Below are 14,835 nucleotides of genomic sequence, written 5' to 3'. Positions count from 1 at the left end.
AAAACATCCATATTCCCAGATATGAAAACATATCCCGATATTCCCATATATTAATCATATCCCAATATTCCCAGATATGAAATCATATCCCGATATTCCCAGATATTAAATCATATCCCGATATTCCAAGATATTCCCAGATATTAAATCATATCCCGATATTCCCAGATATTAAAACATCCATATTCCCAGATATTAAATCATATCCCGATATTCCCATATATTAATCATATCCCAATATTCCCAGATATGAAATCATATCCCGATATTCCCAGATATTAAATCATATCCCGATATTCCCAGATATTAAATCATATCCCGATATTCCCAGATATTAAATCATATCCCGATATTCCCAGATATGAAAACATATCCCGATATTCGCAGATATAAAACATATCCTGATATTAAACCATATCCCGATATTCCCAGATATTAAATCATATCCCGATATTCCCAGATATTAAATCATATCCCGATATTCCCAGATATTAAATCATATCCCGATATTCCCAGATATTAAATCATATCCAGATATTCCCAGATATTAAATCATATCCCGATATTCCCAGATATTAAATCATATCCCGATATTCCCAGATATTAAAGTCATTCCTGAAGCAGAAATCTCTCATTGTTCTCTTGCTGATTTCCACCACAGTTGATGTTTTTTCCTCCTGGTTTGTTTCCTGTTAGAACTTCTTCTACTGAATCACAGCCACTAGCAGCGCAGCCTACAGCGCCCCCTGTGGCGACTCTGCACAGCTGACTTTATTCACTTAAAACCGTCAGTGGAAACGTGTTTTCTGAGGGTTGAAGAAGCTGCTTCAGATGATCTTTGACAGAGAATAAAAACTTACCTGAAGCAGCTTGATGGGAAACAGCAGCGTTCCTCCTGTGAGGCTCCGGCTGAGCTGAATATCTGTGATCATCAATCATTTGTTACTGGACACCAAAGCATTAGCCTGATTGTGCCCAGAGCTCAGAATGATGAGCGAGCATCAGTAAGTGGAAGGATGAGGGGGGCCGTGGGGGTCCGATCATCATCTCTTTACTCTGACATCAGGACACGGGGAGGATCTCTGGCTGAGCCATCAGCCCAGAACATGTTGCTTTATCAGAGGCAGCTTTAATGCGTCTCTCTGTTCAGGGGAGCAGAAACCGGACTGAGAGCTGGCAAAACCTTTAACTGGAAAGAGAGGAAACAGGAGCGTTTGTTATCATGGTCTCAGATCAGCTGGAGGCCTGGTGGAGGAGGCCTGGTGGAGGAGGCCTGGTGGAGGAGGCCTGGTGGAGGAGGCCTGGTGGAGGAGGAGGCCTGACCGAGGAGGCCTGGTGGAGGAGGAGGCCTGACCGAGGAGGCCTGGTGGAGGAGGCCTGGTGGAGGAGGAGGCCTGGTGGAGGAGGAGGCCTGACCGAGGAGGCCTGGTGGAGGAGGCCTGGTGGAGGAGGAGGCCTGGAGGAGGAGGCCTGGAGGAGGAGGCCTGGAGGAGGAGGAGGAGGCCTGACCGAGGAGGCCTGGTGGAGGAGGAGGCCTGACCGAGGAGGCCTGGTGGAGGAGGCCTGGTGGAGGAGGAGGCCTGGAGGAGGAGGAGGCCTGACCGAGGAGGCCTGGTGGAGGAGGCCTGACCGAGGAGGCCTGGTGGAGGAGGAGGCCTGACCGAGGAGGCCTGGTGGAGGAGGAGGCCTGGTGGAGGAGGCCTGGTGGAGGAGGCCTGGTGGAGGAGGAGGCCTGACCGAGGAGGCCTGGTGGAGGAGGCCTGGTGGAGGAGGAGGCCTGACCGAGGAGGCCTGGTGGAGGAGGCCTGGTGGAGGAGGAGGCCTGGAGGAGGAGGCCTGGAGGAGGAGGCCTGGAGGAGGAGGAGGAGGCCTGACCGAGGAGGCCTGGTGGAGGAGGAGGCCTGACCGAGGAGGCCTGGTGGAGGAGGCCTGGAGGAGGAGGAGGCCTGACCGAGGAGGCCTGGTGGAGGAGGCCTGACCGAGGAGGCCTGGTGGAGGAGGAGGCCTGACCGAGGAGGCCTGGTGGAGGAGGAGGCCTGGTGGAGGAGGCCTGGTGGAGGAGGCCTGGTGGAGGAGGAGGCCTGACCGAGGAGGCCTGGTGGAGGAGGCCTGGTGGAGGAGGAGGCCTGACCGAGGAGGCCTGGTGGAGGAGGCCTGGTGGAGGAGGCCTGGTGGAGGAGGAGGCCTGGTGGAGGAGGCCTGGTGGAGGAGGCCTGGTGGAGGAGGAGGCCTGACCGAGGAGGCCTGGTGGAGGAGGAGGCCTGGTGGAGGAGGCCTGGTGGAGGAGGCCTGGTGGAGGAGGAGGCCTGGTGGAGGAGGCCTGGTGGAGGAGGCCTGGTGGAGGAGGAGGCCTGACCGAGGAGGCCTGGTGGAGGAGGCCTGGTGGAGGAGGCCTGGAGGAGGAGGAGGCCTGGTGGAGGAGGAGGCCTGGAGGAGGAGGCCTGACGGAGGCCTGACGGAGGCCTGGTGGAGGAGGAGGCCTGGAGGAGGAGGAGGCCTGGAGGAGGAGACGCTCCGCTGAGCGCCCTGAAGGCAAACTGGATGAGGCCTGCGGTGGCGGCGGAGGCTGATGGAGGCTGATGGAGCTGGGCTGAAGCTATCTGTCCAGATGTTTCTGGGACATGGATACAGCAGAGATGCGCGGCGGCGCCTCCTCCTTGTTGTGATTGGTAATGCGCTGCAGCTGTGGCCGTGAAATCAGGACTTAGCGTAATTAGCCACTTTGAAGCGGAGCTTTAATACCAAAAGCTCTGACAGAATACCAGAGGATCGAGTGCTACTGATGATAATCTGATATGCAAAGCTGCGCTCTGGTATTTTCCTTCTCAACAACGTGGCGTTGGGGTGAGGCTGGCTTCCATTTGGGCGTCTGTTCCTGAGCCAGCTGCGGTGCAGCCCGAGGAACAACCCTAACCCTAAAGACGCTCAGAGCCTCAGCAACAGGCTAATATTACACTGTTATTAGCACAGTGTGGCCCCACGTGCACACAGGTTAGAGTCAGGCTGCTGTGCACGTGCACACAGGGTTAGAGTCAGGCTGCTGTGCACGTGCACACAGGGTTAGAGTCAGGCTGCGTCAGCTGTGCACGTGATGGTCACGTCTGCTGCCAGCATTAAGACATGAAGCCTTTGTTGTGCTAGCTGCGTTAGCTTCACCTGCTACGTCTCACCAGGTGAGTCATCACACCTGCTGCTGCTTCTAAGTTTTACAGATGCTACAGTTGGTGGTTAGCTTAGCATTCAGCTGACTTCACTTTGACACCCCCCCCCCCAGTCACACCACCTACTGCCCACCTTTAATGAAGCTGTGATATGTTTACAGCTCTAATCCCACCCTGGTGCCCCCCCACCCTGTGGATATTACTCACTAACCTAATTTGCACTTGCTGTATGTAATGCACACCGATGGGCAGTGGCAGGCTGCAGCATCCTGGGGGGGTCCGGAGGGTCCGGAGTGCGTCACCCGACGGGCACCTGGGGGGGGGGGTTCGGGGAGCTAAAGCAACAGCAGAGCTACTGTACCTGAGCGGCTAACGAGGTGTCGCTGGAGCTGCTTTTTAGGGTCCGATTACATCAGAGCTCATGAGAGCCATCGTAAACACGAGGAACCCCCCCCCCCCCGATCTGTGGGGGCAAACACTAACCTGCTGTCCAACATGACGTCGGGGCATTAATTCTGTTTCTGAAAACACTCTGAAATTTATTTTGGCAGAGACCTGGGTGATTTAACATTTTATTCTCCATCATAAACAAAGCGTAGCAGAGGGGAGGGGAGGGGGGGGCTGTAAGGCCACACAGCCGTCACATCAGCTGTTCTGTGGTTAACCCCCCCGGAGTCGGTCCAAAACCTGATTTATGGTCGCCTAGGAGACGCTCTCCGTCACTTGCGTTCGTCGGCCAACATTCTGTTGCGGAGACGGAGGCTGTGTTCGAATAATACATACTGCATACTACATACTGCATACTGCATACTGCATACTACATACTGCATACTGCATACTACATACTGCATACTACATACTGCATACTGCATACTGCATACTACATACTACATACTACATACTACATACTGCATACTGTATACTACATACTACATACTGCATACTACATACTACATACTGCATACCACATACCGCATACTGCATACTACATACTACATACTGCATACTACATACTGCATACTACATACTACATACTGCATACCACATACCGCATACTGCATACTATATACTACATACTGCATACTACATACTGCATACTGCATACTACATACTGCATACTACATACTACATACTACATACCACATACCGCATACTGTATACTACATACTACATACTGCATACTACATACTACATACTACATACTACATACTGCATACTGTATACTACATACTACATACTGCATACTACATACTACATACTGCATACCACATACCGCATACTGCATACTACATACTGCATACTACATACTGCATACTACATACTGCATACTGCATACTGCATACTACATACTACATACTACATACCACATACCGCATACTGTATACTACATACTACATACTGCATACTACATACCACATACTGCATACCACATACCGCATACTGCATACTACATACTACATACTGCATACTACATACTGCATACTGCATACTACATACTACATACTACATACTGCATACCACATACCGCATACTGCATACTACATACTGCATACTACATACTACATACTGCATACTACATACTGCATACTGCATACTACATACTACATACTACATACTGCATATTACATACTACATACTACATACTGCATACTACATACTGCATACTGCATACTACATACTGCATACTACATACTGCATACTGCATACTGCATACTACATACTACATATTGCATACTGCATACTACATACTACATACCACATACCGCATACTGCATACTACATACTACATACTGCATACTACATACTACATACTGCATACTACATAGTATATACTACATACTGCATACTACATACTGCATACTACATACTACATACTGCATACTACATACTACATACTGCATACTACATAGTATATACTACATACTGCATACTGCATACTACATACTGCATACTACATACTGCATACTGCATACTACATACTGCATACTACATACTACATACTACATACTGCATACTACATACTACATACTGCATACTACATACTACATACTGCATACTACATAGTATATACTACATACTGCATACTACATACTGCATACTACATAGTATATACTACATACTACATACTACATAGTATATACTACATACTGCATACTGCATACTACATACTACATACTGCATACTACATAGTATATACTACATACTGCATACTACATACTACATACTGCATACTACATAGTATATACTACATACTACATACTGCATACTACATACTACATACTGCATACTACATACTACATACTACATATTGCATACTGCATACTACATACTGCATACTGCAAACTGCATACTACATACTGCATACTGCATACTACATACTGCATACTACAGACTACATTCTACATACTACATACTGCATACTACATACTACATACTGCATACTACATACTACATACTGCATACTACATACTACATACTGCATACTACATACTGCATACTACATACTACATACTGCATACTACATACTACATACTGCATACTGCATACTACATACTGCATACTACATACTGCATACTGCATACTACATACTGCATACTATATACTACATACTACATACTACATACTGCATACTACATACTGCATACTACATACTGCATACTGCATACTACATACTGCATACTACATACTGCATACTGCATACTACATACTGCATACTGCATACTACATACTGCATACTGCATACTACATACTGCATACTACATACTGCATACTACATACTACATACTGCATACTACATACTACATACTACATTCTACATACTGCATACTGCATACTACATTCTACATACTGCATACTGCATACTGCATACTACATACTGCATACTACATACTGCATACTGCATAGTATATACTACATACTGCAAACTACATAATACATACTGCATACTACATAGTATATACTACATACTACATACTACATACTGCATACTACATACTGCATACTACATACTACATACTACATACTGCATACTACATAGTATATACTACATACTGCATACTACATAGTATATACTACATACTACATACTACATAGTATATACTACATACTGCATACTGCATACAACATACTGCATACTACATAGTATATACTACATACTGCATACTACATACTACATACTACATACTGCATACTACATAGTATATACTACATACTACATACTGCATACTACATAGTATATACTACATACTGCATACTACATACTACATACTACATACTGCATATTACATAGTATATACTACATACTACATACTACATACTGCATACTACATAGTATATACTACATACTGCATACTACATACTACATACTGGATACTACATAGTATATACTACATACTGCATACTACATATTTCATACTACATACTGCATACTACATACTGCATACTGCATATTTCATACTACATACTACATAGTATATACTACATACTGCATACTACATATTTCATACTACATACTGCATACTACATACTGCATACTGCATACTACATATTTCATACTACATACTACATAGTATATACTGCATACTGCATACTACATACTGCATACTACTTACTGCATACTGCATACTACATACTGCATACTGCTTACTACATACTGCATACTACATACTGCATACTACATACTGCATACTGCATACTACATACTGCATACTACATACTGCATACTGCATACTAAATACCACATACTGCATACTGCATACTACATACTGCCTACTACATACTACATACTGCATACTACATACTGCATACTACATACTACATTCTACATACTGCATACTGCATACTACATTCTACATACTGCATACTGCATACTGCATACTACATACTGCATACTACATACTGCATACTGCATAGTATATACTACATACTGCAAACTGCATAATACATACTGCATACTACATAGTATATACTACATACTACATACTACATACTGCATACTACATACTGCATACTACATACTACATACTACATACTGCATACTACATAGTATATACTACATACTGCATACTACATAGTATATACTACATACTACATACTACATAGTATATACTACATACTGCATACTGCATACAACATACTGCATACTACATAGTATATACTACATACTGCATACTACATACTACATACTACATACTGCATACTACATAGTATATACTACATACTACATACTGCATACTACATAGTATATACTACATACTGCATACTGCATACTACATACTACATACTGCATACTACATAGTATATACTACATACTGCATACTACATACTACATACTGCATACTACATAGTATATACTACATACTACATACTGCATACTACATACTACATACTGCATACTACATACTACATACTACATATTGCATACTGCATACTACATACTGCATACTGCAAACTGCATACTACATACTGCATACTGCATACTACATACTGCATACTACAGACTACATTCTACATACTACATACTGCATACTACATACTACATACTGCATACTACATACTACATACTGCATACTACATACTACATACTGCATACTACATACTGCATACTACATACTGCATACTACATACTACATACTGCATACTACATACTACATACTGCATACTGCATACTACATACTGCATACTACATACTGCATACTGCATACTACATACTGCATACTATATACTACATACTACATACTACATACTGCATACTACATACTGCATACTACATACTGCATACTGCATACTACATACTGCATACTACATACTGCATACTGCATACTACATACTGCATACTGCATACTACATACTGCATACTGCATACTACATACTGCATACTACATACTGCATACTACATACTGCATACTACATACTGCATACTGCATACTACATACTACATACTGCATACTACATACTACATACTACATTCTACATACTGCATACTGCATACTACATTCTACATACTGCATACTGCATACTGCATACTACATACTGCATACTACATACTGCATACTGCATAGTATATACTACATACTGCAAACTACATAATACATACTGCATACTACATAGTATATACTACATACTACATACTGCATACTACATACTGCATACTACATACTACATACTACATACTGCATACTACATAGTATATACTACATACTGCATACTACATAGTATATACTACATACTACATACTACATAGTATATACTACATACTGCATACTGCATACAACATACTGCATACTACATAGTATATACTACATACTGCATACTACATACTACATACTACATACTGCATACTACATAGTATATACTACATACTACATACTGCATACTACATAGTATATACTACATACTGCATACTACATACTACATACTACATACTGCATATTACATAGTATATACTACATACTACATACTACATACTGCATACTACATAGTATATACTACATACTGCATACTACATACTACATACTGGATACTACATAGTATATACTACATACTGCATACTACATATTTCATACTACATACTGCATACTACATACTGCATACTGCATATTTCATACTACATACTACATAGTATATACTACATACTGCATACTACATATTTCATACTACATACTGCATACTACATACTGCATACTGCATACTACATATTTCATACTACATACTACATAGTATATACTGCATACTGCATACTACATACTGCATACTACTTACTGCATACTGCATACTACATACTGCATACTGCTTACTACATACTGCATACTACATACTGTATACTACATACTGCATACTGCATACTACATACTGCATACTACATACTGCATACTGCATACTAAATACCACATACTGCATACTGCATACTACATACTGCCTACTACATACTACATACTGCATACTACATACTGCATACTACATACTACATTCTACATACTGCATACTGCATACTACATTCTACATACTGCATACTGCATACTGCATACTACATACTGCATACTACATACTGCATACTGCATAGTATATACTACATACTGCAAACTGCATAATACATACTGCATACTACATAGTATATACTACATACTACATACTACATACTGCATACTACATACTGCATACTACATACTACATACTACATACTGCATACTACATAGTATATACTACATACTGCATACTACATAGTATATACTACATACTACATACTACATAGTATATACTACATACTGCATACTGCATACAACATACTGCATACTACATAGTATATACTACATACTGCATACTACATACTACATACTACATACTGCATACTACATAGTATATACTACATACTACATACTGCATACTACATAGTATATACTACATACTGCATACTACATACTACATACTGCATATTACATAGTATATACTACATACTACATACTACATACTGCATACTACATAGTATATACTACATACTGCATACTACATACTACATACTGGATACTACATAGTATATACTACATACTACATACTACATACTGCATACTACATACTACATACTACATAGTATATACTACATACTGCATACTACATATTTCATACTACATACTGCATACTACATACTGCATACTGCATACTACATATTTCATACTACATACTACATAGTATATACTGCATACTGCATACTACATACTGCATACTACTTACTGCATACTGCATACTACATACTGCATACTACATATTTCATACTACATACTTCGTACTACATAGTATATACTACATACTGCATATTACATACTACATAGTATATACTACATACTGCATACTACATATTTCATGCTACATACTGTATACTACATACTGCATACTACTTACTACATACTACATACTGCATACTGCATACTACACACTGCATACTGCATACTACATACTACATTCTGCATACTACATACTACATACTACATACTGTAGACTGCATACTACATACTACATAGTATATACTACATACTACATACTGCATACTGCATACTACATACTGCATACTGCATACTACATACTGCATACTGCATACTACATACTGCATACTACATATTTCATACTACATACTACATAGTATATACTACATACTGCATATTACATACTACATAGTATATACTACATACTGCATACTACATATTTCATACTAAATACTGTATACTACATACTGCATACTGCATACTACTTACTGCATACTACATACTGCATACTGCATACTGCATACTACACACTGCATACTGCATACTACATACTACATACTGCATACTACACACTGCATACTACATAGTATATACTACATACTGCATACTACATACTGCATACTACATAGCATATACTACATACTACATACTACATAGTATATACTACATACTGCATACTGCATACTACATACTACATACTGCATACTACATAGTATATACTACATACTACATACTGCATACTACATACTGCATACTACATACTACATACTACATATTGCATACTGCATACTACATACTACATACTGCATACCACATACTGCATACTACATACTACATACTGCATACTACATACTGCATACTGCAAACTGCATACTACATACTGCATACTGCATACTACATACTGCATACTACATACTACATTCTACATATTACATACTGCATACTACATACTACATACTGTATACTACATACTGCATACTGCATACTACATACTGCATACTTCATACTACATACTGCATACTACATACTGCATACTACATACTGCATACTGCATACTACATACTTTATACTACATACTACATACTGCATACTGCATACTACATACTGCATACTACATACTGCATACTGCATACTGCATACTACATACTACATACTGCATACTGCATACTACATACTACATACTACATTCTACATACTACATACTGCATACTACATACTGCATACTGTATACTACATACTGCATACTACATACTGCATACTGCATACTACATACTACATACTGCATACTACATACTACATACTGTATACTACATACTGCATACTGCATACTACATACTGCATACTACATACTACATACTGCATACTGCAAACTGCATACTACATACTGCATACTGCATACTACATACTGCATACTACATACTACATTCTACATATTACATACTGCATACTACATACTACATACTGTATACTACATACTGCATACTGCATACTACATACTGCATACTACATACTACATACTGCATACTACATACTGCATACTACATACTGCATACTACATACTGCATACTGCATACTACATACTGCATACTGCATACTACATACTACATACTGCATACTGCATACTACATACTGCATACTGCATACTACATACTGCATACTACATACTGCATACTACATACTACATACTACATTCTACATACTACATACTGCATACTACATACTGCATACTGTATACTACATACTGCATACTACATACTGCATTCTACATACTACATACTGCATACTACATACTGCATACTGTATACTACATACTGCATACTGCATACTACATACTGCATACTACATACTACATACTGCATACTACATACTACATACTACATACTGCATACTACATACTACATACTGCAAACTACATACTTCATACTGCATACTACATACTGCATACTGCATACTGCATACTGCATACTACATACTGCATACTACATACTGCATACTGCATACTACATACTACATACTGCATACTACATACTGCATACTACATACTGCATACTGCATACTACATACTGCATACTACATACTGCATACTGCATACTACATACTGCATACTACATACTGCATACTACATACTACATACTGCATACTACATACTGCATACTACATACTACATTCTACATACTGCATACTACATACTGCATACTACATACTACATACTGCATACTGCATACTACATACTACATACTGCATACTGCATACTACATACTGCATACTACATACTGCATACTGCATACTGCATACTGCATACTACATACTGCATACTACATACTGCATACTGCATACTGCATACTACATACTGCATACTGCATACTATATACTGCATACTACATACTGCATACTACATACTACATACTGCATACTACATACTGCATACTACATTCTACATACTACATACTGCATACTACATACTGCATACTGCATACTGCATACTACATACTGCATACTGCATACTATATACTGCATACTACATACTGCATACTACATACTACATACTGCATACTACATTCTACATACTGCATACTACATTCTACATACTGCATACTGCATACTACATACTGCATATTACATACTACATACTGCATATTACATACTACATACTGCATACTCATCGATCAGACAGTATGCAGAGGGTTTACCCACAATGCATTTTGCTCCTGCCCGAGCTGAAATCAGCCGGCCTGAAGCTGATTTCTCTTAAGCTCTAAACTCTGTAAACTTTAGCAACATTTGAAACATTTTCAGGTGAGAAAGTAGTCGTTTAGATCCCCAACGTGTTGAAAACCTGACAAAATACCGGCTGTTTACAATTTTGTTCCCACGAATTCGGCGCTACTAAAGCTAGCCGCAGTGAGCTAACGCACTTCCTGTTATTTTCACAAAATAAAATACCCGTTGCCTTTTATCACAGGGAAAGCCATTACCATACAATTGGTGCTTTTGTTTTGAAAACAGGAAGTGAACCTACCCTCGTTGTAGCTAGCTTGAAACTGCCGTTTTGACAGGAAATGACGATCGGCGACGTCACGTTACGTTGCATCTTGGGTAGTTTGAGTATGAGTAGTAACCTCATGATGCATAACCAACATTTAGGATAATCTAGTATGCATCCGGGAACTAAAAAAAGTTAAAGTTAGTGGGAGTAGTGGGAGAAGTAGGAGAAGTAGGCGGTTTCTCACACAGACGGAGACTCGCGGAGACAGCAAGGGATGTGATTGGTCGGAATATCCGGAATCACTTCTCCTTCCTCTCAGAACAACAACACCGCCATTTCTGAAAGAGTTCACTGTGTGCCGGGCAACATTTGGTCAGAATTATTTTGCATTTCAACATCAACAAGCTCCAACTCCAACAACAGTCTTTCTCTCTGGGTCGCCATCGTTCACTGTGAGGAGGAACGGAGCCGGAAGGTGAACAACCAATCAACCACTTTCACCATAGACGTAAGAGATTGGCTCGTCTAACGTAGCGCCGCCTACTGATCGGGAGGGGAACCGCCTCGGGTATCCGACAGCCTGACGGAGAACTTAGAAAGCTAAAATGTTCCTGATTTTAACAATATTACGAAGGTGGAAGAAGGCAGTCCTAGAAACCTGTTTTATATGTGAGTCAGAGGACAGATCCTGGTCATAAATAAAAGAAGCTGAGACAGTTTCTCCCTGAAACGCTCAGGTCCAAAGATAACGACTTCAGTTTGTCTGAATTTAGAAGCAGACAGTTCTGAGTCATCCAGGTCTTTATGTCTTTAAGACATGTTGTAGTCTGACCAACCTATTGGGTTCATCTGGTTTCATAGATAAGTTCAGCTCTCTCTCTCTGACTGTCCATCAGAGGCAGGAAGACGGAGGTTCCTGGGCTGTTTTCTGGGGTAAACATGGAGCTCTGTTTGGTTCCTGGTTCCTGGTTCCTGGTTCCTGGTTCCTGAGGTGGATCCATGTTGGGCGTCGCTCTGCTGTTGGTGGAACAGATCGATAAAGTTTGGTGTCCGTGTTTAATCTGCTGGAGCTTCAGCTGCTTTAAATCTGCCTTCCTGCCCCCGACAGACTGAACATCTGATGGTGAAAGTTTCACACCTGAGCTGTCGGAGCGTTGGGGGGGCCGACCTCAGCGCCACGTCAGCCTGAAGGTCCGGCCCCCCTGAGAAAGCGCAGAGCCCCTCTCTGTGGACTGTTGGTGCCACTTCGGACGGGCTGTTTATTTTCTCCATCTCACACAAGAATTTTCATTTATTTCGCCGTGCGCTCGTTTCTCTGCTGACGCTGAGCGTTGTTTAAGGACAGCTCGGCTCCGCGGGCAATTACTCTGTCAGGAAGAGTGAGCTTAAACATCTGCGGCCCCCCGGGGGGGTTTAGGGCCTCCATCAGGGAGCCCTGATCTGTGCTGGCACATGTGGGCTGATGTGGGAGGCTGTGCTGACGGACCGATGGGGGCTTTAGAGGGGGCAACAAGCTGCTGTTGTTGCTGTTGATCTGCACAGAGACACCTGAGGGTCCGGCTCCGAGCAGCAGACCCGGCCTGGATCTGCAGACCCGACCCGGATCGGCTCCTGGATCGGCTCTGAGAAAGGCTCCCACTCCTGTACGCTGTGACAGCTTCTGGGGCCACTCTCTCTGGAGCAGTTCTTTGTTGCCGCTGTGAGCCAGCCCGGCACACATGGGCAGTGTCAGCTGTAATTACCCCTGACAGGGGCATTTAGTGGTTGTAATTCAAATCTAATTCAGAACATCTTAACCCTGAAGTCTGTCAGGATGCTTGAAATGTGCTGGAAGCCTCATGGTCCCAATCAGCTCCGAGTTGGTGTGGCGGCTCGATCTGATGTGTGAGAAAGGCCGCTTAGAAAAACAGGAAACTCCTCCGGCTGCACACAT

The sequence above is a fragment of the Odontesthes bonariensis genome, chromosome 17 (assembly GCF_027942865.1).
Source record: "Odontesthes bonariensis isolate fOdoBon6 chromosome 17, fOdoBon6.hap1, whole genome shotgun sequence".
Lineage (NCBI taxonomy): Eukaryota > Metazoa > Chordata > Actinopteri > Atheriniformes > Atherinopsidae > Odontesthes > Odontesthes bonariensis.
This window is presented reverse-complemented; position numbering follows the sequence as displayed.